Source organism: Phyllopteryx taeniolatus, chromosome 13 (genome assembly GCF_024500385.1).
Source record: "Phyllopteryx taeniolatus isolate TA_2022b chromosome 13, UOR_Ptae_1.2, whole genome shotgun sequence".
Lineage (NCBI taxonomy): Eukaryota > Metazoa > Chordata > Actinopteri > Syngnathiformes > Syngnathidae > Phyllopteryx > Phyllopteryx taeniolatus.
The window spans coordinates 2,512,267-2,538,879 of record NC_084514.1 but is presented as its reverse complement, the minus strand read 5'-3'; the positions used below and the strand labels follow the sequence as shown (position 1 = coordinate 2,538,879).

The window sequence follows — 26,613 nt, the reverse complement described above, 5'->3', positions numbered from 1 at the left end:
TTTACAGCACATTGCTCGTATGTTTTTTTTTTTTTTTATTAAACTCATTTGAAGCTGATTTGTATGCAGCTTTTTTTCACTGAGACCTTAATGCCTCCTGCAGTCACACTGGCATCGGACAGATTGGCTTCTAATGGTTATCCAATACAATGCAGCTGTATACCTAGGTGTTGTTTAATAAGGTGAACTGACCTTTCATCATGGTTATAAATCAGTGTCATTGTCACCCATTCAAGGACTGCATAGAAATGCACACTATTATCTTCCTGCCACCTTCTTCCCAAAATAAAGCCACAAATGCAAGACAAATGCCTCACTTCTGTTCACACGTAACTTGTCTGTCTTATTACCACTATTTTAAAAAGTGCCTTGAATTGCACGTTTAATAATGGCTGGGGGGGTAGCTAGCCACAGTTCCTCGTGCCACAAAACAGTTTTTGGATCAAAGGAGCTGTGAAATTACCTTGACAAGTGGAACAAGATAAAAGAACTAGATGATTGTGTTTGATTACAGGTAAATGCCCTATGTTTTTGATAAAGGACTACCAAATTGCCATCTAAAGGAACTGCCGGCTTTTATTTCTGGTATTATTATCCCTCGGCTGAGGCGTAATGGCCGAGGTACACGCTTCTGCAATAAAGGCATTACAAGAAAGCCGAAAAGAGCAAGAGTCATGTCCAGAATCCACCCATTTAGCCTCCCAAATATTACTTCGCTTTAGCCCAGAGTGGCAGCGGTGTTACCGGCAAAATCGCATCTAATGCCATCTGCGCTGTCAAAGGATGCAATATAAAAACAATGTTATCCCCATTACTATAACTTGAGCACTATATGTGCAACAGAGTGCTCTGGCTGCTGACTTAAAGTGTGTAAATGTCTTTTTGAATTATTAAACATGCAGTACAAAAAAAAAAAAACATCTGTGTGGGCATATTCTCCTTAAGGGCCTCGCCGCAAGCCTATGTGTGGTGGGGGAAGGGAAGTAAGTGTATTGAATTTGGGATACATTCCCTGCTTTCCTAATAAGCCACCGGCATGATGCCACTCTCCTGCACGGGATGAGATAAGAACTGGCAGAGCAGTGGCGTGGACTCCCATTGAAACCCAGTGTGCTGCCAAGTCCCTCCACACCCTATAGGGCAGCACACGTGCACACACACGTGCACACACGCACGCGCACTTCCAAGAGGCAGCCGCCCAGTGAGGTAATGTTGTGATTAGAGATGCAAGACCAGACACAGCGTGTTGGGAATATGAGGTGGAAGGGAGAAAAAAAAAAGAAGCAAGTATTAAGTCCACTGAGACGGCATTAAAAAGCACGTATTTACGAAAAAGCAAGAACTGAGCATTCTCCTTTTTTTAAAGTCATGCAGCCTTTAAAGAAATTACTACACCAGCAATATTATATTTTTATGTTTCCACAACAATCCCCATTTGTGTGGGATTTCATTTGTATATCAAACCACATACAGTATTTCTGCCCACAGGGGAGTTAAACTCGGTTAAGATTAACCCCATGCAAATGGAGCAGATTTCTCATTCCTCCAATAAGTTAGCACTTTAAAAAAAGCCTGCATCTGTGGAATACATTGTTATGTAGAGCGAGCTGCATCTTCCACACCCGGAAAGTAATTGCCAAACTGTTGCTTCCCCATCTGTGGAGTGTTTTGTCAAGGAAAAAGAAAAGCGGCAGCTACCTGTATTGTGTTGAAGAAATGTTCAAGTGCTCTTTCGCCTTTGTGAGTGTTTTTAAAGCAGATCAACAAACAATCACTTCATAGGTTTTCACAGGTGGAGGATTTAGGGAAACAAAATCATTATAATAAGAATGGGAATCAGAATCAGCTTTATTGTCCAAGTATGTGACAAGACACACAAGGAATTTGTCTCCGGTAGTTGGAGCCAATCTTCACTTTAAAAAACGATTTTGGAAAGTGGTAAATACAGTATAATCCATGAAAATCAACTAAAATTCAGATTCATATTTTCAGGTAAGGTACCCCAAAATATAGGGTAAATTATATCTACACTACCTATTTGACAACATTAAAAAGTGTTACCAAGAAACACTGAGTAAGATCTACCTCAAACTATTGCTACCACAATATGCATCACGTGGGCACGGTGGGGGCAGTTTTCACCCGTGGCTCGCACATTCCGTCCTCTGCGTCGCCTGTCGATGAAAATTTATCACTCCCATTGGTTATTCGCGAGCAAATCAGCACACTTTGATTTGTTCCTACTTGTATTATGAGTGTGTTGGGCAAGGTTAGCAGGCTATATGTGCATTTTATTTAATGAAACCGTGTTTGTGGATTGTATGCAAAACAATGATTTCCCAGCCATGCTCATTTTCACGTGTACCATGGTTAGCACATCCGCCTCACAGTTCTGAGGACCGGGGTTCAAATCCCTACCCCGCCGGTGTGGAGTTTGCATGTTCTCCCCGTGCCTGCGTGCGTTTTCTCCGGGCACTCCGGTTTCCTCCCACATCCTAAAAACAGGTTAATTGACAACTCTAAATTGCCCTTAGGTGTGAATGTGTGCACGAATAGTTGTTTGTTTCTATGTGCCCTGCGATTGGCTGGCGACCAGTTCAGGGTGTACCCCGCCTCTTGCCCGAAGATTGCTGGGATAGGCTCCAGAACGCCCGCGACCATAAGCGGAACGGAAGATGAATGAATAAAAAAAATGTTACTACATTTTGTCATATTTGCCTACTAGAACTTTGTTAAACCAAGTATGGACAACCTTTTCTTACGAATGCAAGATTTTGTAATGTTATACAGCTTTTCCCAAACCTTTTTAACCGTGTATCATAAAAATGCGCTCCTGAAAATTTTTAAAAATGAACATGGTTGTCATCCGGAAATAATAATATGTCCCGTTCCTACTAAAATCTGAGTATTATTGCAACAGTTACTCAGACTCCTGCAGTATTTAATTTAAATGCTATTGGAGCTAACAGACAGAGTCAGCTGGGCGGATCAGTCATTTTTATGGAGTGATTTGTTGTTTAAAAAAACAAACAACAAACAAAAATAAAAAACACCGACCACTCTAATTTGAAGTACATTTACAGTAATTTACATATTTGTGTGTTTTTTTTTTTTTTTTTCTTGCAGTGCTCACAGCAAGGTGGTAGAGCGGCCATTTAGCCATTCGAATATTACTGGTTTGACTGATATGCTTGATCCATGCAACTGAATCACTAGGTTTGTTTGTCTCTTTTTTAATACAGTCAGTTATATGTTTCTTCATTGGGAATATTGGGTGTCATGGCTGTGTAAATGGATGAATGAGGCATTATTGTAACAGCATGATCAAGGGAGTGTAAACGATAATAATTAGATAGAATCAGTACTGATTTGCCTTTGTTAAGGACTGTAAATATATTTTTGGACTACAAAAACAATAAAAACCCAAACATGTTATGCAAATTGTTCAGGGGTCATACTGAGAGAGACTGTAAAATACAAAGTAATATTTCATACTGTGCTTAAAGAATGTAGTCAGACCAGCAGGAACAAATTACTTTCTGAATCGTTTTGCCGCCTGCAACATGTGTTTCCTTGCACTAGTATATTGGTCACTGGACAGTTTTAGGAGTCACACTGACAGTCTAAAGCACAAGAAAAACTCCCTCAGGAGTTCCCTGAAGGAGGCCGGAAGAGGCAGAGAACAAAATTAATAACACGAGAGGCTTGAGAAATAGAGAGAGCTACCTATAAGAGAGAGTGTACTGTATTCAAGCAGGAAGAAAGGAAAAGATTTGGAGGAGTTCAGTCAGTCATCCTTGCTGACAGTGTTATGAGCTCCTAAAACCAACGTTAGCATGCGTCTGAGGTCACAGCTGCCTGTCAGCTGCACAGTGAGGCCTGAAACAAGCCATGTAGGAAAGAAATCTGGCTTAACCATTCCTTTAAATGCAGCTTTAATGCCATGTGGTAGACATTCGATTTTACAATGCCATTACTTTGATGTTAAGAAATGGAGAGGTTGGCAAGAAGGTTGGGAAGTTATAACAAGGAAAGGAAGAAACAGATATCCTTTAAAAATGTCCATCAACTATTAAAAAGGCATTTATGATTCAAGGATGTCACCACATATGACTTTAATAGTATCGCATTACATCCATACACCATGTTGCCAACATGTAAGCATATGGGACCATCAATTTAAGCATGTGACTTATGTCTTTGGAACGATTCAACAGATTTAAACCTTTTTCTTGCTACCATTATCATTGAGATTGTACATTTTAATAACACGCGACGTTAGCAGTAATACTTTTGGAACATTTTCTCTCAAGGTCAACGTGTAATGTCTCTCTCTTAAGTACGTGCTTGTCTCAGGGCCAAACAGCTTCTGTGACCCACCTGTGCCGAACAGCTGTCTTTTTATGCAAATAACAATATTGTTTGACAACTTACTGTGTCTTTTGTCTGCCTTTGATAGCCTTCACTGTGGGTTCCCCTGGGTGGTGCCCTCGCTGTTTGTGTGTGGCACAGCTCAGCTTGGAGCCAGCCTCCATCTTGGCACAGGCCACGCCCGGGGTGAAAAGTGGAAATGGTACGGATCCCTCTGCAGCTGTCAGGGTTTCTGTAAAAAGAGGACCGAGAAACCTTCACAGAGATCATGAACGACTTGTGGCATGTGTGATGGGAAGCCTGAGCCAATCAACACAACATACAGATAAATGTGGATGTATCGCTTTCAAGTTATCAAGCTCACAAAGTCAAACAAAGACAATTCGGACATTTAGGATCATCCAATTTACTTATTTGTCTTTGTGCTTGGCTAACTACATCATGGTATACTTTGCATGCTAAATGCAACACCACTGTGTAACCAAACTCCTAGGACAAGTTCTAACTTGTACATTATGTGATTCTAGGTGCCATGTGACAGTAGCGGTCCTGAATGGCACGCACGCAACGCAACGCACACGCGCACACACACATACACACACACACTAATGGAAAGCACACTAGAGTGGACCATAAATATATTTTTCATATTTAATTATAAACAAATCGGAGTATGAATCACCCGTGACCTTAATGAGGACAAACACTGAAAATGAATGGTTGGAAATGAAAATTCATTAGTGAGCAGGCAGCAGAACACGTTTTAAACGGACTCAGGCAAAAACCAAATGGCTGAAGCTCAAGTAGGCAAGGGGAGGGTGACTCGGCTACAGGGGCTCAGTCACCTGACCCGGAACTTCCTGTTACAGTGTACACACACTTAACACCCCCAACTCCCACTGCTCCGATCCTCCCTGTACCTCGCCTTCATGGGGCCTCTTTGCCGTCATGTATATCAATGCTTTATGAGCGGCGGAAGGGAGGGAATGAGGGATTGGGACGCAAATTCAGGAGGGGCCATCCAGGGAGGATTGAGCAGTGCAGTGAGACCTAAGCACCAGTCGGAATCAATCTAGGTGGTGGGATTACTGCTCCACTGAGTTGTGATCAATAGATCCGGCACCCTTATCCCCCTGCTAGGAGGCCTGACAAGCTAAATGAGGGTCCGGGAGATGAACCCCGACCACTTTCCTTATCCCTCAGTCACCTCCCTTGTTTGTGTTCGTCTCAAATGAGAGGATGCAAAGATGTTGTTTTGTTAGTGTTGAAGAGGGCAAAGGTTCATTATCGGTCCAGTGATTTTGAACAATGGCGGTAGTGGTGTTGCATATTCAGCTGAGAGGACACACTGAGCCTCTTCACTCAAGGGCTTTAGTTGGAAGAATGTGGCCTGTGACAGAAGGGCTTCAGGTTCGATTCCACTAAGCAGTCCAGGGATATGGACGTGGAATAAAACTGCGCCCAAGGATCTAGAAAGTCTTCCATTGTGTTCAGAAAATTCCATCCATAAATCCATTTTCCATACCGCTTATCCTTATCCATAGCCTATCCCAGCTATCTTTGGGCGAGAGGCGGGGTACACTCTGAACTGGTCGCCAGCCAATGCAGGGCGCATAGAAACAAACAACCATTCAGACTCACATTCACACCTATGGGAAATTTAGAGTCTTCAATCAACCTACCATGCATGTTTTTTGGGGGATGTGGGAGGAAACCGCAGTACCCGGAAAAAACCCACGCAGGCACGGGAAGAACATGCAAACCCCACAGAGGCGAGGCCGGATTTGAACCCGAGTCCTCAGAACTGTGAAGCAGATGTGCTAACCAGCCGCCCACTGTGCCGCCTGTTCAGAAAACTGACTGACTAGATTTTAATGTAAGATTGAGTTTTCCCTCACTGCTGGGATGCGTTTACAGCACCGATGAACGCATAAAATGACGTCATCTGTTCGAAACTTGAGTTGAATGAAGTTCTTACTTCCGATTCAGAGTCACGCATTCTGAGTGTCTGACTTCCTGACAGGAAGGCCTCAGTGCCAGTAATGATGACTTTAAATGTTGTTAGGTGACATCATCCCTCTTCCCGCTCCCTTCTTTCATTCTAGTGTGTAAATACAGCAGCGTGCCCGTTGTGACCAGCAGATGGCACTCTTGTTATCCCAATCAGTGGCGCCTGCAGCCTGACTTTGGGACTCTTTCATGATTTAACTGTGTGTTAAAATACTCCAGTTCTCAAATGCCTGGTAGCTGATTGGGGAGAGAGAGCCGAAGAAAGTGGGAGAGATGGCATCCCAAATAACAGGTTCTCTGGATCAGAGCCAACAAACTCACAACTTCTCACACATGCTACAACAGAACAATAAAGCACAGCCATTCTCCTGTTAATAGGCAATCTGTGTTGTCATGATCATGTAGTCTGATAACTGTTACTGCTGTGTAAATTATGTCATCATAGGCCTGTCATTGCATATAAATTATATAATTTTTTTGTTACAATGTGACTTTGTCATCAAGAAAGTAATGTAAAATCAGCAAAATACTTCATGTTGCTTGATGTGTGCATGTGTGTCTGGTCAAAATAGAGCACCACATTTAAGACCAATGGAGTAAATGCATTCCAAATGTCATTAAGACATAAGGACTAAAATTACATAGTATAGCTCAATTGAATCTACTATAAAAGCTATTAGGGGCCAAGACATTTCACAGAAGCAGCCAGCAAAGTGACCCGGCACCAGATGAGGAAGACAGGAGATAGAGGGTAAAAATAAGGCCTAACTTCATTAGTGTAGTCATGAGCGCAGAGAAAGATGGATGCATTTACTGGGAGCCTGTTGGCGTGGCTTACCTGCGAATCTGTAGCAGTAATAACTTTGGTCAGGCAATTAGTTATATGCTAATGCACGAAGATGAATCCGATCTCCTCAATTAAGGGCCGGAACTCTAACTCAGTCAAACTGAGCCAACCAGCTTTATTAAAACATGGGGCCAATCATTTCCGGGCCTTTTACAGAAGACGATTTCTAACTGAAAAGTGATACAATGTGACAATATTGACGACTTGTTTACATACATTTTTTAAAATGTCTAAAATGTCATGAAATCAACAGTTTTCTGTGGAAATGCATAAAATAGCAATGTTATAGGATCATGCATGTTTAGTCCGGTCTCAGTCTGAAGCACACATCACAGTCAAAACAGTAGCAGGTACAGACCACAATTTGTTTTGTTTTTTTTCATTTCTCATTTCTCCTTTAAAGTGTACCAATACTGTATCCAGTTGAGGAGCCTTATGAAGCAAAGCTGACAAAAAGGGTATTTAAGAGATGGTTCCATGTGGGAAGATTGGTGGAAATCCGTACACTTTTTCTTTACAAAGTGATATCGCCAACTATGGGCCTGGCATTCAAATTGCAGCATTTCGGACATTTTTGTTGGGCTTTGTGAATGTGAATTGGTTTGACTGTGTTGTCGTCTGTATACAAAAGAAAAAAAACACTTTCACACTCTTAAATGGTGGTTGTTGTGTCCGTGTATGCAGCTTAAAGGGTCAGTACTGTCATGTGCAAAAGACTGCAATGTTCTCCAAACTATACTGTAGTGCATTGACAAACAAATATTTTCATCTTTCCATCCATTTTCTATATTACACTTGTCCTTATTAGGGTGGCGGGTGAGCTGGAGCTGACACCCTGGACTGGTCGCTAGTCAATCGCAGGGCACATCTATATAGGCAAACAACCATTCACACTCATATTCACACCTTTAACCAATTAACAATAAACCTAACATGCATGTTTTTTTGGGATGTGGGAGGAGTCATATTTCTGCAACACCTGGAGAAAAACCCTCGCAAGCACAGAGTGAACATGCAAACTCCACGCAAGGAGTGAGCTGAAATTTCAACCCCAAACTTAATTGTGAGCCAATGCACCCACCGAGCCTCCAAAATGCTTTCAAATTAACCTATTTTAATTATTATCATTATATATTTTTTAAAACATATTTGTAATTAAATAAGTTCCAGTATCTGTTTTGCAGGACTACCCCAAAACATCTATAAAAAAGGAAAACTCCATATCATTGCATGCAGATCTGTATATAGGTGTGGATTTGTGTTAAAATTGTTATAGCACTTCAATTGTAAAGTTGAAGCATATGCAGGAAGTGAATATATATCAAGATGAACTATACATTTTGGTGCTGACCTAAATGAACAATGTAAGGCCTTAGTGGAGGTCTATTTATGCTATCTATGCAGGGCTCTATGTCCAACACAATTAACCACTTAGTAGGAGAATATAATCATAAAAAACATTCCCTTTTGGATCTACTGAACAGAAATACACATAAGGTCATTTGCAAACCCCTAACGTGCACTTTTGTCATCCTGCACTGGTGCTTTACTGGCTGTCACAAAGTACCAGCGGTTGACTCACACTGTGCTGTAGGTGTGAAAGTAGGTGTACAATTACGCAGCATGCTAGCTTCAATAAAGATCGAGATGTGATGGCAATATGCAAATCAAATGAGTCTGTTCTTCCCTTGCATCTGGCTGATTTGCAGACGTCGTCACGCCACACAGCCGCTGCGGTAGTATTGCTGATGGGTACAGTATATGATCTAAGGTGCCTTGATTGGAACATAGTGCACTGCACCCATGAGATTTTGTGGGAAGCATCTACAGCATAATGTGCAGTCGTGAAGACAGTAGGCATGTGTTGTTGGCTACAAATATACTATTAGGCAACAGAAATGAATGGGCCGGCTTGGTGGCGACACACTCTCGATGCAAACAAGACAAAAAGGCTAAACACATTGCAAAGTTGTGCTTCAGACCACACCGCCTCCATAGTGAGCTGCCTTTCATGTTCCTCCATTGATTGCTCTTATATCCTGTGGCTTGATTGGACCACACGAGACAACATCTCACACGTACGTCGTCTCGCTTCCCCTCACTCAAACACTGCCACCCTTCTTCCTCCCCCTCTTTCCTCATGTTTGCCTTTCATTAGCTTTCATCTCTTCAGTTTATTGAACTCGACTACTGGTATCGAGAGTGTGATACTTTGATGGTGCGGCCGTTGCCTGACATAAGTCTATATTTAGCGCCTTTACATATATCCATAAGAAATCATTTGCGATGTCTGCCAATTCTCAGGCCGTTATGGGACATAAGGGGCAATGCAATACATGTTGCCCAGAGCCGTTCAAAGGGTGCATGTGGTCTCTAGATAGACTAAAGAGGCCTCACTTTTTTTTTTTTTTTTTTTCTTCTTCATGTTCTGCCCAGAAGTGTGTTCCTTAAGTCTCACACTGTGATATACTGTAAGCTAGAAACAAGAGAGGGCATTTAGCTGACATGGTAAATGTACAATAGATACGGTAACGTATACTGTACAGTGGAAACGCAAAAGTTGAAAAGAAATATATATATATCCTGATGCTGGTTGACTTCCAAGTTGTTCTAAAACAAAATACAAATTCAAAAGTGTAATAACAGTACAGGCAATGGTTTAAAGAACATTTTAACATTCTTAACTGTCATACCAAAAAACAGATATGGTGAAAAACTGTTTAACGCTGTAGCTCCACAATCCAGTGCTACAGAGTTCTCAGTCTTGGCAAATGTTTTAAACAATTATCTTTAAACATACATAATGTATTTAGAAACAAATCTCTGCGTTCACTTTACAGGTTATTTAAGTAAATGTAATGTAGTGTATCACTACCTACCGTTACTGGTATCCTTCTGGGATGGCATCACAAAATCAGGAAAAAAAATAATAAACCTTTTGAAGTTACTTTAAATGCTCACTGAGTTGAAGTTTTGCAAGATTTTGGTTGAACTTTTGGGAAAAGTTTGACTTTGGAGGTTGCACTGTAAATATTACCTTTGAAGATTTCGATTTCTATTACACACAGCTTTCCCGCCATTTGTCCTCATCAAGATACACACTCTTCCCCACACATCTGCGGTACACACAAAAAAAAACTCTCTGGGGTGCAGACTATTTCATGATAGTTGCGCGACGCTATTGGTCTAGTGGATTTAGTTTTCCTGTGGGGATGTCAAGGATAAAGCCTTGGTTGCTTGACAAAATAAAGAGTCAATTACTTACATGTGTGCATTGGTGTTCATAAAAAAAAAAAAAAAGTCTAAAATTGTTCACATATTACTTATTGTGGTCCTGCACGGGTAGTTCAGAGTTGACTTAGATGAAAAGACTATTAGAAAACAGAGAACGCTATTCAATAAGCTTGACAAGGGAACCTCTGTACACAGCAATATTACTACTACTGTAATACACTGGGCGGCGCGGTGGTCGACTGGTTAGCACGTGCCTCACAGTTTTGAGGACCGGGGTTCAAATACCGGCCTCGCCTGTGTGGAGTTTGCATGTTCTCCACGCGGCTGCATGGATTTTTTCCGGGTACTCCAGTTTCCTCCCACATCCCAAAAACATGTGTGGTAGGTTGATTGAAGACTCTAAATTGCCCGTAGGTGTGAATGGTTGTTTGTTTCTATGTGCCCTGCGATTGTCTGGCGACCAGTTCAGGGTGTACCCCGCCTCTCCCCCGAAGATAGCTGGGATAGGCTCCAGCACGCCCGCGACCCTAGTGGGGATAAACGGTACAGAAAATGGATGGATGGATATATTACATTGCACCAGGGTGGTAGTAAAATTGTTCAGATTTCCAACCAATTTGCCTTCATCCTTTTGATCCCATCATTAAATATAATACCAAGGTGCAGACTGAACACGGTCTACAGTGTTATTTAGGCGATCTTGGCTCAATGTTGCATTACACTATGAAACATGCCAAGGTCTTGTTATATTTGAACAAGACTTGCTATAAACTTAGGAGAAACAGGGGCAAAAGAAGATAATTCTCAAAGCACCCCGTGGGGCTAATCGTATGTTTTGTGTGCCATAGCAGTCAACAACACAAGACCCGCAGACAATCACAGCTTTAGATTATTTTTTTTTAACATCATTAATTTCTTTAGGCCACAACAAAAGTAATGATAAAATGGGTTACTTGCAATGCAAATGAGCTAAAGTGATGGGGCTTTTATTTGAAGTTGAACCTTTGTTGTCAGTTCCAACTGTATTCTCTGTTTTTCAACCCAGCGAGGGACCTTTTTACACATTTCAATGGGGAATTTGCCTTTGAATTATTCAACAGACTAATCCACCATCGCCAGTGCTTTGGTCTGTGTGGGCCTGCTGTTCCAAACACCAGCCAGTTCATCCTAAATGCTCAGAGAAACAGATGAAGACACAGGGATGCAAACAACAAAACCTTGGAGAACGCCAATGATGTCAAACTGTATTACTACTAATGATGTAAATACATTCGCTATTGTAGATTATGTGTACATTTAAAGATATTGCTGTTTTTGTTTCTGGACACCCTGTAAAAATATCCTATTGGGGCCCACCGAGCATTTAATATTAAGCTCTTGCCAGTTATGGACCCATAGATTCACCCTTTTATGGCAATTCTGTGTGCATCAAAAAGTAAACAGATGGGAAATTAATGAAGCAATACTACGCATGGTAGCGAGGAATTAAAACAGTTGTAACTTTTTATGCAAATATACACAAATTGCTACAGTGTCTTTACTATAGTCGATCATATTTCTTTGGTTCATTAGGAATAGGGATTTTATCGGTAATTTACCCTTGAAATATGTGAAACTTTGAGATACAAAGCAACCAAAAATTATTGCTGCCATGTAAAAAGATGTTTAACATTTTTTAAATTATAATTTATTTTCAATATATCACAATGGTCTTCCTACTAAGCCACAATCTGTGTTTGGCAATGGTGCCACAACACATGTAGATTGACATAACAATACTCACAGTCATATGTTCTTTATGCTATGTGACGAATGATGAATATTAGTGCCGTACTGATGAGCTCAAAGGGGAGTTATACATCTCAATGAACAGTATATCCGTCTGTCTGTCTTATACTGCTCCAAGGTGGCTCTCAGTTTAGTAATCTTAGTAACATGATTGAAAAAATAATTCTTACGTTACTGAAAAAGGTAGCGCAATACTCCCAGCACTGCTTATACAGTAATAATGCTAACTCATGGCGGAATTTGGTTTGCAGGTCTGCCTCACAGTCAGAGGTTCTAGGTTCAAATCTGTGCTTTGGACTTTCTATGTGGTGTATGCATGTTATTCCAGAGTACTTTAGCTTCCTCTCACCAAAATCATGCATGTTGGGTTAAACTGTCTTAATTGTCCATCACTCTGATTGTGAGTGGTTGTTTGTCTATACTGTTCATGCCCTTTGATTGACCGGTGACCAGTCCAAGGTGTACTCCGCCGTTTGTCCAAAGTCAGCTGGGCTAGGCTCCATCTCAGCCGTGACCTGAACTGTCAATGCTGCAATATATTGTCCATCCATTCATTTTCTGAGCCGCTTATCCTCACAAGGGTCGTGGGAGTGTTGGAGCCTATCCCAGCTATCATCGGGCAGGAGACTGGGTACACCCTGAACTGGTTGCCACCCAATTGCAGGGCACATGTAAACAAACAACGATTCGCACTCACATTCACACCTATGGGCAATTTAGAGTCTTCAATGAACCTAGCGTGCATGTTATTGGGATGTGGGAGGAAACCGGAGTACCCGGAGAAAACAAACGCAGGCACAGGGAGAACATGCAAACTCCAGACAGCCGGGGCCGGGAATCGAACCCCGGTCCTCAGTACTGTGAGACAGACGTACTATCCAGTCGTTCACCATGCCGCCGCAGTATATTGTTTTGTATTAATTTCATTCTTTTAGTTGTTTTTATGTTGCTAGTCTTCTTTCATGAAACAAACCATTTTCCATATGTATGTCATTAGTTCCATTGTTTCTGATTATGTCTATGAAGGTCAGCGTGACTTCTACTACTAAGGTACTAAGGATTTGCAGATGCATGTGCCATAAATTAATGTATTTAAAACCCCGTAGGCGCTATAAAAAGCTACTGTTCTGTGTACTGGTTGTGCATAATGATCTCCAACGACAAGCAGTCAATCTGTGTCGGTTAAAGACGTGTCAGGTCAATTTATGGTTCACGTTTTAGACTGGAGACCCCTCTTTGGTGGACTATAAAGCAGACTAAGTAATCACATGTGTTTCTAGCCCAATGAGAAAGTGTACCTCCACATTAACGGGTCTTGAACTTGTGACTACAGCATAGAGGCTGAGCCAAAACCAGTGCTATGGCACTGCACTGTAGTACCAAATCAGTCTTGCCATTGGTATGGTAATTATCATAGTTGTATGATAATTGTGTTTGTTATATGATCAATAATTCTGAAATTTCCCAAATTTATAATATTTCGAGCCTCTTTCGTAGCAGTTAGTATCCAGTCTATTGTTATGTTGTGCAGTAGGTGGCGCTAGTGGTAATGCAACAATTGTCTTACCAGCCAGAAGGAGATGAAATTTAAGGTCACAGCACAGGGGGTCCTCAGTTTACGATGGTCCCGACCTACGATGCAGGGAATGCCTTGAAATGTAATTTACCTGATAATATGATCTTTTTTGAGCTCCTGGAACGATACTTCAGTATTATTAGTCTGGCAACACTGTTATGATTACACTAAACCAGGGGTGTCCAAACCTTTTCCTCCGAGGGCCGCATAAAGAAAATCACTGCCCCAAACCTGCAGACAAACAGTGCTCAACAAGAGCCAGAAATCGTCCCACTCAAGCCACTCTATGATGCAAACACAAGCGTCTGTACATGCAGTGTCAGAGTCCAGGTCCCGCACTAAGCTTCCTACATCGTTCTCACCACAGAAAACATTCCCCGTTTTACTGTACGTAAGAGCATCACAGAGAGCAGCGAGAGCTTGTGGGAGGATGCGAGGAATGATATAGCAGCTCAAGTGTTTCTTGTTATGGTGGAAAATTATGCAAAAGCTCTCCGACTAGCATGAAAGATCAAAGATAAAGGCCATAGGGCATGCACATTAAGAGTTATAACGAGAGCCCTTAGCTGTGCACTGTTTAATTATTGAAACAAGAAACATCTTAGATATTTTAAAAAGCCTCTAATAATGTAGTTTGAAAAGAAACACCCCAGTGAAGACAAAAAAAGGAAAAGGAGAGAAAGTACCCCTTAATTTGCTGAGTCGTTTGAGCGTCGAGCAGTTTTGCCCCAAAGTAAGAAAGAACTTTCCGGAAATTAGGCCGAAAAGCGCCACGCTTGCTCCAAATCAGCTTCACCGCGAACTGCGGAGAACAGTCCAATTATCCCAATTACTTCTAATTAGCGAGCGATCAACAGACAAACACAACTCAAATCTCATAAGCCAGACGCCGTCACCACTGTGTTTATGATGCAAGCATTTAATCATACACTCACATTATGGGAGAACACGTGTTCGTTGGCCATGAATAAATCAGCTGATTCTGGTCGCTTGCGCATTTTATAGCAAGATGTCTTTTATATAAAAATCACTGAATGCAAATCTACTCATTACAGTACTTATTAGTTCTTTGCATCTTTTAACGTATCACTTTTAGTTTTAAATAAAAAAAAGATAATGAAGAAAGTCAACTATAAAGTCCACTATATAAAAAATCCCAAGTGATTATGGAGTAGAGAATGATGTTGAGGCTGCTCCTTCTTTCTGAATATGAGATGCAAAAAAAAAGCCAAAGACAAAGCAATGTCTCAGAATGGATTGTGTTGTGAGCTGAAGTTCATATCGCAGGAAGTGGTTCATGTCTTGGTACGGCACATTTCACTATGGAGCGCTCACAATTTGTAGGGGGCAAACATTTGTGTGACCAAACGCAGAGGGAGGAAAAGGGGCTAAGGGGCATATTAATCCATGTCAGTGCAGGCCAAATTATTTATCACCTTGTGCAAACAAACTGTGCCCTGGACAGCTTGTCAGAATGGGGGGTTGTGAGGTTCGTAAGGGCTGCCAACTACTCTGAAGCCTGACCCCCATCACTCTTCCTCGGCCCGCTCCTCAATACTCCTCGCACACAAGCAAGCAGGCAGATCTGTGCTTGCAGGAACCCCAACGAGACAACGAATGAATGGTCCCGTGTCTTTATTTTATATCTGTGAAATCTTTGCTGGATTTTATTTAAAACGCCCGACCGCTTCATTGATCACGTGGGAGGCTGTCTGCTAGTTTATGTCTCCGCTTGTTAGTTTGTGCGCCCATGCCTGTTTGTGTGTTTCTGAGCAGCATGCTGTGTGGAGGGGGGCAGTGGTTGTGCAGGGGAGGATGCACTATGGCTGCATCTGGACTCTGGGAAGCTGTGTCCTCAGGTTCTCTCACCCACAGCCGTGGACAGGCGGGCCGGGCAGTTCCAATCAATAAGCAGTCCCCATAGCTGCCCCGAGCAAGCTGTTTGAAAAGTCAGAGAAGCATGAAATGGCCATTATTAAATTACTGGGACGGACACATTGAGGAGGCCATAGCATTAAGAGAGCAAGCTCACGCAATTAGTGGATCAGCACATTAATAGCCCTGGATGAGAACACCATCTGATCAGAGATGAGGCGTACACAATCTATTGACCTATTTTAGCGGTCCACTGAAAGCTTCATATAGCATTCACACGGTGCAACACTAACTCATGTCCCGTAGCCAGAATGGATGGTTTATACTTCATCCATGATTCATATGTGGACTCACCAGAGCTTTGTGATCTTCTTGCAGTTGCTCTTTTGCTGAGTCAAACCTTATCCATTTGCAAGCGGCAAAGCCATATTGTAGAACAAAGTAGTATTGTTGTGAGATGTTTCCTCACTCTTTTCCAAGTGCTTTCTCCAGAGGGGAAAAATAAGAACTGATTTACTTCCTTAGTTGCACTACAAAGTATGCAGTGCCATATTGCTAGCTCAATAGCACAATTGCCCAAGTCATTTTTAAAGCTTATAGTATGTAATTTCTGTCACGCCCAAGGCTGGAATTCTGCATTACAACAACAGACGCAACAATATGACTTAAGCTATGCATTTTATGCCCTTTGTATGTGATTCTACAACGTTTTATTCTGTTTTGAAGGACAGCTAGTTAGGAGGAAAAAGATGAATACCTCAGTAATGGTTGTAAATTCCCTATTGTAGCTGTGTATTGTGCACGCATTGTTCGGACGGTGCTATTTTACGTCAGGCACCTTGATAAGATGTGTTGAGTTGGTTCGCGGCAAATATTGTTCTCGTTTTACATCGTAATTATTGTATGATTGTTTTCTGTTACAGAAACGCCAAATAATATGTTTAGTTAGCTTTTTAAAAACAGAAGACTGGGAGCTGCTCTCCACCTATTGTTAGTGTTAGATAAAGTGCGTCATTTCTGTTCGTACGTCATTTTCGGTGCGCCAGAGTGCGTGGGAATGTTTCCGCTCGACACGAAATATAAAAGCTAATAAACTGAAAAATACTAGAAGTTAGAGAAGCTTAATCAGCATTGTGTCATCTCCTCTAGTAGTGGCTTGGCTGAAAATTATTTTCTAAAACAAAAAAGTTACTCCAGCTTGAACTTCCATCCATAACTTTAACTTGCAATACCATTTCTTATAAAATCTCTGAAAACATTGCTGTTTGTACACGAGTATCATTGCTGTCAATGCATTTTAAAACAAGCCTCCACCAGCTTGGCACGTCCAGGGCTCTTTAGAACCCTGGGCATATTTTTACTGCTTTGGTGAGTGATGTTTTTAATATAAATTATTCACCCCAGAGGGGCGCAGCTTTGGATGCTAGCCCTTGTTTTTAAAGAGCACCTTGTTTGCTCCTAATTTTACAGCTTGTCAGGCAGGAGTACAGCGGCTATCCTGCAGGTCAGATTGACAGATGGGAATTGCCATCTCCCTGTGCACTTCCATTGCCATTGCAAAGCCTATGAGCACACACACAAACACACACACAGACTAGTTGTGTACTCGTAGGCAGAGGTTACAGGGGTAACTAAACCGGCGGGATGCCAAGATCGTTATTTCACTCTCATCATAGGGTTGTGTCCACCTCCAGCATGCTCTCTCAACAGCACCATCACCATCAAACACACAACCTCGACACTCAGCCTCCGGCGGCAATGTTTCCAGCAGGGCGAGGTAAGAGTGTGCATGTGTATTGATTCGGCTCTGCTACGTTCACCCACACAGAATCTAGCCTTTCACTTGTTAGCCTGTGACTTTATGGAGTGTGGACTACAGCGTAGATCAGAGCTGCAGTGAAGTGAAATGTACTACTTTTCTTTAGAAAGACCATTATTATTGGTGGGGTTACAAAATTTTACACATTATTTAAGTAGAGGCTTTGTAATCAATTAAACTTTAATCAATCCATCCATTTTCTGTACATGACAGTCACATACAAGACGGACAATGTCAACTGTCAAAAAAAATAATAAATCATAACATTTCCGCCATCTGTGAACAAGGAATGCTGATGAGCTCATGGAAAAAAAAAAAATAACTTCTCTTAACTGACTGCCTTAATTGGTGACAAAAACTCAAAACAAAGACAAAAAAATAAATAAATACACAGGCACACAACTTCCCTTATAACAGATGGCTGTTCACTGACTTTGCTCAGGTGCAAAGAAGGAAAATATTTCAGAGATTGGGGAATTCCAGTTGTAACTAGAGTTGAATTACCCTATGAGAATATAGTATGTTCTCCTTTTGCAGCCAGTTACTGAGCCAAACGAGCCTTCCTTTTACAAGGTTGACGTGAACATTAGTTCTGTTTTCCTTGCTCGGCGCAACGGAATTGTAGACTAAGCTTTGGTGATGAGCAAAGTCGTTGCACATGCTTTTCTATTTTCATCACTTTATGCAGCTTGCATATCAGTGTCCAAAAAGGTAGTGTCACGTGGCATGCAGAAATAGTCATTTAAATGTATTATTTTTCAACTACACATCCTGGCCGTAATTCTTACATTTGCTGGTCTTTGACTGTAAACTATTTTATGTTGCATGATTTACATTTTAGTAACTTCATGATTTTGTATTTGACTTCAGTAAAACTAAAAACACCCAAAAAAAAAAACATGCATGAAGAATTTCAGGCCCCGAAAGGCTGACGGTGTTTTAGGTGGAAAAAGGTTTCTTGTGAGCGCTGCCCTCTGAAGGCCTGGATTTCCAGTCAGCAAAATTGGCCCAGACAGGCAAAAATGTCTCTGCAATGTGATGAAATATTGAGTCTGTTTTGATTATGAACTCCCTCTTACCTCTTGCAGCTCCCGCAACTTGGCTGAGGTATTGACGAGGTGAGATTTATTCGCATTTATTTTCTGCTATATTCCTGCTTTCTGGTGAATAAATTGAGCGTTGTCTGACAAACAAAGCTTTGCAGACTTCCAGTCAGCTGACCTGAACTCACCCTATTTTCTCTAGCTCAGCTAGTTTGCAGTGTAGTGCAGAATGAGTGGTATTATGGGAAGCTGATGTCTCACTGACTGCTCAACAACAAAATCTTTTACTTTAGTGTGAGCTGTTGAATTCGTCAACACTGCCACTTTTACAGCTTTCTGTCTTAGAGTGGGTATAAAAAAAGTAATTTTTTTACATATCCACATACAGTATACATTTTTTAAATCATTTGTTTCATTTGTCTACTAATTACTTAAGGAGATGCATTCAGTAAAGGTCCCGGACTGGTATCACTAAAGATGTACAGTACCGAACACAAACTAGGACTTTTCCATTTCAATGTGGGCAAGACAATGAACCCGCACGTCTACAAAGACCTTCCGTGGAAATTACTTCAATTCAGTGCGTGAGACTATTGAGAGTTTCAAATATTAGTGAACTTCCATGCCAGATACAGTATCTAGGAATTTGTGGCAAGTAACGAATTGAACAGCCGAACTATTAAGAGACGGAATATTGCTGGGGTGCTTGATTTGTGGGAGGTTTCTGTTGAAGGTCAAATTTATTTGTGCTTATGTTCAGTATAACCGTAGACTGGAAAGAGCATTTTGAATGTTAGTAAAACTTGTCTGAAGTATAGAGTGTAGCGTGGAGGGTAGCGATAGAAGTATAAAAAAATAAATAAATTGTGCTGTCAGCATACAAATGGGCAATAGAGTTACCAATAGCACGTGTTATATTGTTAATGCAAACATTTAAAAGTGTTGGACCAAGTATAGAACCCTGCAGCATACCTTTGAGACATGGTAACTGGTCTGAGAGAAGACCTTCCACCCTCATTGAAGGTGTGCACCTAGCGCACGAGCTGTTAAACCAAGTGTCACAGCTCTCAGAAGTCACTACTTCATAATCTTTCAAGTAGAAGTGAATCATTAAAAGAATCAAATGCCTTTGCCGGATCCATAAAATGAGCAGCACAATGTTCTCTGTTGTCTATGGCACCTATAATGTTTACCACTTTCAGCATGGCAGAGGTACAGCTGCGTCCAATCCTTGGGGTTTGCTCGTGTTTACAGCAAAGGGTTGAACAGATCACAGATGGGGATGCAATGTGAGTTCCAGTTTTCAAAAGGAATTAAATATACAAAGAAATAAGTGGTATTGGTGCACTCCTACTTTTTTGGATCTTTTTATGGCTTGTTTGCAACACTTGTTGCAAAAGATGGACCACAAGAGAAGATTTTGCACAGAAGTTACATGAAGTAGTGGACATTTTTCAAGCAGTAAGCTCCTGCGATACCCATCATCGTTGTCATCAAACTTAGGGGAGAGTGTTTTATCGTTGTTGCTTTTCACTACTAACAGGGGTTAACTTATTCTTAAGACTCATACTACATGTAAGGGTATTAAAATTTGATTATAGCTATTAAAGTTTAAATAAATTACCATCAGATGCAAGAAGACAAGCGGGGATTTTGAATTGGGGCTGAACTTAGATTTCAGTGATGGTGTTTCACAAGTCTGAGAACACAATAGCGGACGAGAAAACATATGGAAAAACAGTCACAGAAACAATCCTTGAAATGTTGGAAAAAGAGGAGGTACAAAGCCAAGAGTGATGTCATTCACACCAGCAAATGTGGATATAAAATGATGTTTTCTTTAACATCATCTATCACCACTTTCCCTTCATTTGGAGATTCCTCGGACAGGCAGATCAACATCATCATCATGCATACCCCAACGTCTTTATGTCCCCTGAATCCCAAGACGTCCTCCGGCAAACATCACCTTTAGGACCACAGAGGACCTGCTGGTATTCCTTATGCATTTTCTCCATTCTATTTCCGTCAGTGCTCATCAGCAACACACTCGTAAGAACAAACAATAGATTAAAAACTAGCACAAAGACTGCCTGCTGCTGGCCCACATGGAAATGGCACAGATCTGGTAGGGAGGGGAAGGAGTTGTGGAAGCCTGCTGCCAGGCTGAGGGCCAAGGTTTGATCCCCAGTCGACTGGCGTCCTTCCAGCCCAGAGGAATGAGTGTTCTGCCCGCCCCCGCGTCCTCATCATCGACAGCGTCACCCCCAAAGTATGATAGATGCTCTGTCCGTGCATACAGCAGGGAGAAGGCATTAGACATCTATAATTGACTGAGGACGAGGGAAAAGAAGGGCAAGAGGATGGGAAGACGGGGAGACAGATGGAGACTGTGCATGTTTGCACTTGACTGAGACGTCGGGCAAAGAACTGATGTTTAAGTTGCTTTTGTCTGGGTCTGAAGGCCAAACAGAAGGCATAAGGAGAAGGGAAGAGCATGCAAGGTGAGGAAGAAGATGGCGGTCACCAGCGCTTACAGCTCCTTCCCTCCAGTAAGCGCTACCGAACAATGCAAACTAAAACTAGCAGACATTCCTACAGCTTCTTCCCTCTTCCCATTAACTTCTTAAACGGTTAACTTACAATTCCATTGCAACATGCTGCCAATTTTTTTTGTCTTTAGTTTGTCGTCACATTTCTGTCGGGCCAATTATACATTACTTGTGCACTCACTGTAGTAGTCTCGCCATGTTGCACTAGTGGCATATCTGTTGTTGACTAATACTGGCCACTCGTGTCTGAGTAGCATCTGCACCATTTGCACAATCGACATCGTCCCATATTATCGCACTACTTGTCACTTTAAACTGCATACATTTCTTGAAGTTTCGGCGCCCTTTGCACAATGGTCATTGCCCCGGACTATTGCTATATTAGTCATTCAAACTGCTCTCATTGCTAGAGAACTCTGCATAGTTTTGCACAATTTAAAAAAATTAATAAAATTTTAAAAAATTGTACCGGCATTACCAGATTACTTGCAACCTTTTATTGCTCAGTGACTGATTTTCTCAATGACTTTATATCTCAATTGAGTGTGTTGTCGTACTAGAGCGGCTCCAACTCTCTGAGACAAATTCCTTGTTTTTGACATACTTGGCAAAATAAAGATGATTCTGATAGTTATTTAAGTATCAATTACTGTATATACTCTTTTTTTAAACCAATCATATGCTAACAAATGGCATCATAGCTAATGACTCACATGAAAGTGACAAGAGAAGCTTGACAACATATTTTGTTTTCCTGGTTATATAAATTGTGATCTGTTCATAACATAACATTGCAATTACAGAGCACAAAATTTGTTCTTACACCACCTGCCGAGACACATACACAACACACAATACAGCAACCCCTATAAACCAGTATCTGTTAGCCGCTATGAAAAGGATAAGAAGTTTTCCTTTGTTTTAGTTTTACAATGCAATGATCAACTTCTCTTTATACATGTACAAAACATTTAATGTAAAGTTAATAAAGGTTTTATGATTTATGATACAAATGAATTCTATTTACTGACGAATCTAAATTGCCCATACGTGTGAATGGTAATGCGAATGGTTGTCTATATGTAGCTTGTGATTGGCTGGCGACCAAACCAGGGTGTACCACACCTCTCTCACCCAAAGTCATCTGGGATTGGCTCCAGCTAACCCATGACCCTAATGAGAACTGATGTATAAACAATGGATGGACAGATTAATTAATTCACTTTACGTAATTTCCAATGTGAATGTCTGTTTTGAAAAGAGAACAACTTGGAAGTCAACCAGCGCCCCTGAACAAATCACGATCATGTTAAACTTTTACGGTTCCACTGTTACATGCCAGCTAAAGTCTAGAATGTGTTCATCTAAAATGAGTTAATGTGCTCAACACAGACAAGAACAAACTGATAAATCCACCAAATGGCCTCATTTAAAGAACATGCTCCCTATAAATGCTGGCCATTGTCCACATATCAAAGGCAAAGTTTATTTGAAAGCCACCATGGGTGCGCAACTTTCCAGGGAAAATAATTATAAGAGTACACAGACTGGTTCATTATTAATGGACACTGCTTTTCGAGCGCCTCACTCAAAAGACCTCAATTATTTATCACCATGGAGACACATGTCAAAGTCAGTGTACTTGGACACTTCATGAATATCAAATAGATATGCAAAACAAAAAGAGTAGCTATACACTACCTCATTAAGCACACTTGCCGCTCTGCTTGCGACCAGTCAAGGAGCCCTGATTGTTTGCCGCACCTAAAAAGCGATCGCAACACTTTGATTTGTTCTTCATGAAACACTTTAGAGGCCATGAGGCCACCAGCACTTTGCCACTTTGGCATTCTAATGATCACTTTTTAAGGGAACAGGTGGGAGATATGCAACGATGTAGCTGTTAGATTATGCTTTAATGACCATCCTTGATCAGTTATTAACGAGACATTTCTCATTAGTTAATTGAATAACTTACCAAATGTGTTCGAAGCATGTGCCTCGTGTCTTTGGATTCATTTCAAGCATTAGATGATGATGAACTTGAGATGAGAAGGGTTGAGTGATGCTCCGTCTTTATCGCCACTAAGTGCTTGATGAGACACAGGCGGCAATGGCAATGTGACTGTGAGGCTCGCTCATTAACATGAACACATTAGATAATGTTGGCAAACACACCACTAAGGTCTAACACAATTTGTCTCCTTTCAGTCAGGAGAATGTAAAACTAAGTTAACCACTACTATTTGTAAAATACAAAAACAATAAAACACCTAACTTTAACGACAAAGCCGCATAATGAGATGCACCACAGATGAAATTTTTTTTTTGTCATGCACAAGAGTAAAAAAAAATAAAACATTACCACTGTTAATAGCAAAATGTTAAATAATAGGACACTCTACCTTAATTAATTTGATGCTGGAGTCTGACTGATTCAAATGTGGGTTTGCTTATACTTCAGATAACGTCCATCCATTTTCTATACTGCTTATTCTCATTTGGGTCGCTGGTTTCATGTCACGATTGTTTTTTGGAAAGCGAGGAAGACGAGGCAAAAACATGGAGGACCCAAGTGCGGGGAAGCAGGTAGGCAAGGCATGAGTACAGGAGTCTCAAAAAGTTATATTTAATTTCCAAAAAAAAGGGGCAAACAAGGAACATGGATAAACCAAACAAAACAAAGTCCCACAACAGATAACCAACAAAACACTTGAATAAACCTAAAACTGGAAACAAAACATGACTGGTAACTAAGACGTGGCACAGACAGAGACAATGACACCTGACAAAGAACTGAAAGAAACCACGGAACTAAATACAAACAGACTGACGAGACAACGAGGAACACCTGGACAAGACACGAGCGGCTGGAGGGAGCTGATTGGTCGACACAAGGTAGGGTGACGAGAACAGGTGGACACAATAACTAAATGATCACACGGCATGAACAACATGGAACACAGGAAAACATGAAACACAACTAACCACAACCCAAACCAAAACACAGACCATGACACTTCACATGACATCCAATTTAAAATATATCCCAAAGAAATTTCAAGATGAACCTAAAATGCACTACAGTTATAACCTTTAGAGGTGAACATAATTCTTCTCTAAATTTTAGAATGCACCGTTTAAATGCTTTTTGCACAACTTTCTGTTCTGTAACAAGGAGCTCAACAGCAAAATTCACAACAGGTACATGAATTGGACAATAAATATACATTGATGTCCACTTCTATGCCTTTTTGTGACACTTTTGTGATTCTTTCTAAAGTACAAATAAAGAGCAAAAATAGTATTGTATCTTAATAGGAGTGAGTATTGTCGTATTGTGTCAAAATTGATGTGAACTATATGCTAATCTAATTATTTGATGTCTGAATTGAGTAGTTCTAAGTGTATGTATCATGAATGTGTCATATTCGTGGCATTGTATCGAGATACGTGTCATATTGACCTCAGTGACAGACTTCCACGTGTATATCACGATCACTAATTTGTTTTTGTCTTGTTTTGGTCTTCTGCATGAACACATTACGCCAAACAGCACTTGCTCGAGATTTCTCTTATTTTCACTTCCTCCTCTTTATTGAGACAAACACATACCTGGAGCACTCGCTACTTTGTCATGTGAAACCAGCAGGATGTTGCAGATGGGAGATGCTGCCTTGACTTTCATTAAGGGATCAATTTTGACCAAAGAAACGAAGGCTCTCCACTTGCCAAACAAATTTATTTTCACTTCGCATTTATTTGGGTTAAAAAATAAATAAAAACAGCACTTCATTCAAATGAACTGATTGGATGGATTGAGAACAGACACGGCCAGCTGTGTTGTGTATGCATACCCACGCGTGTTCAGTCTAGGTACATGTAGATGGAATTCATGTTTATAGATGCACGACACATCCTATTAGCGTAGTCAGTTCAGAGTTGAGGGTCACTGGAAGTACGTGTGTGTGTGTGTGTGTGTGTGAGGGAAGTGGAGATATGGGCCTGCTTGGGGGGTCTCAGCGCAAGCAGGTGATGCTGGGGAGTCATGCTGGGTGTTCTCTCGGTTCACTGCTAATGGAGTTCAATCTGGATACGTGGAGATCCACTTTACTTTCCGGTCGCAGCCTGCTCACATTGGGATTGCACATTTTGGCTACGCGTGATCTGCTTGTGTATTTAACCCAGATAGCATTAGTGAGATACAGAGACAGAAAAGATAGACGATAATAAAAGTGCACTGGAAGTGTAAATATTGCAAATATGTTTATGTTAACATTGAGGAACTGGTACTGAGTTTCTCTTAAATGCAATCAACTTCTTGAACAAAATACATTGTGCCAACGTTGATTTGGTCGACTTGCCCATGTAAATTAATTCCATATGCAATAACAAACCTGGTGTAGCCAGCCCAATGAGTATAGAGCCAAAGAACAGACCACTGCATCAAAAGAGCACACAACAAATGACCACACTATCATGCCAACACCATAGGTGTTTGGCAAACCTATACACTATAGCTATTTTAGCCACCTTCCTGAAAGAATGACCTAAGTCATTTATTAACAAATTTTTGTTTTGTTTTTTTGCTTTGCCTAAATCAAATCCACATGATGCTGGCCACCTCGGCACTCACTTACATCCTCAGTTGAACAGATCTCACACACCTCTTATGGATTTACAGTAGACATTTCTGCAGAGATGTTGTGAATTCAGTTGGGTTTATTTTTATGTTACATTATTGTTTTTTTTTTGTTCCAGTTACATGCTTACATCAATGGAGGTCTACAATAAAGCCTTTTTTTTTTGCTAGCACACAAGCTGCAAGGTATTGCCACCCCGGTCCAAACTGTTGTCATTGCTAAATCTTTGATTCCTTTACAGGCAATGTTTTAAGAAATATTATTAATTGGCAAGTGTTAGCAGAAGTTATCCATTACCCAAGTTAACTGAGTCTAATGTAAATCAGTTTAACAGACAAAACACACTTGAATTTAATGATAAATGAACAGGTATTTTTTTAACATTTACTGCCACACAAGTATAAAATAAAATCAGTCACTGTCATTACACATGTAACGCTGTATCCTTTCATCACAAGTGACAGCTAACCAGTCGACAGCTCGCAAGCAAATGCAGCAGTCTACAGCTTCACTCAATGTTCCAAACAATACGAACAAAGGGACTCCAATGTAGGACACCTGTTACAGATGATCCAAATGAAAGTCCTTTGTCCACAAACAGCTGGTAAATAACAGCTAAGAGTCAAACCAATGGGAATGAAACAAAACAGGAAGTAGAATTTTTGAAGGTTTTGAAGAAAATGAAACGTGTCCTTGTAGTTTTTGGGACCACTTCCCCTGTTTATCACAATAGGTTTCTTTGTGTTCACACCTTTTTTTTTTTTTGCCTCTGCACCAATTTTTTTAAATGCACATGCAATCTATTGAGCTAGAGTGCTATCTCTTCCCCTTTGATCCTCTCCACTCTGTGTAGGA

General features: G+C 40.9%; 1 long non-coding RNA gene across 2 annotated transcripts; it reads right to left on the bottom strand.

Annotated features, from left to right (window-relative positions):
- Positions 1-14,727: 14,727 nt before the first annotated feature.
- On the bottom strand, positions 14,728-23,893 carry LOC133488294 (uncharacterized). Of its 2 annotated transcripts, XR_009791599.1 has the most exons (4): positions 23,521-23,893; positions 23,094-23,207; positions 22,817-22,879; positions 14,728-15,764 (listed from the first exon to the last, which is right to left on the bottom strand). It is a non-coding gene; the product is annotated as an uncharacterized LOC133488294 (long non-coding RNA). The 2 variants fall into 2 exon arrangements; XR_009791598.1 differs by lacking the exon at positions 22,817-22,879.
- Positions 23,894-26,613: the final 2,720 nt, after the last annotated feature.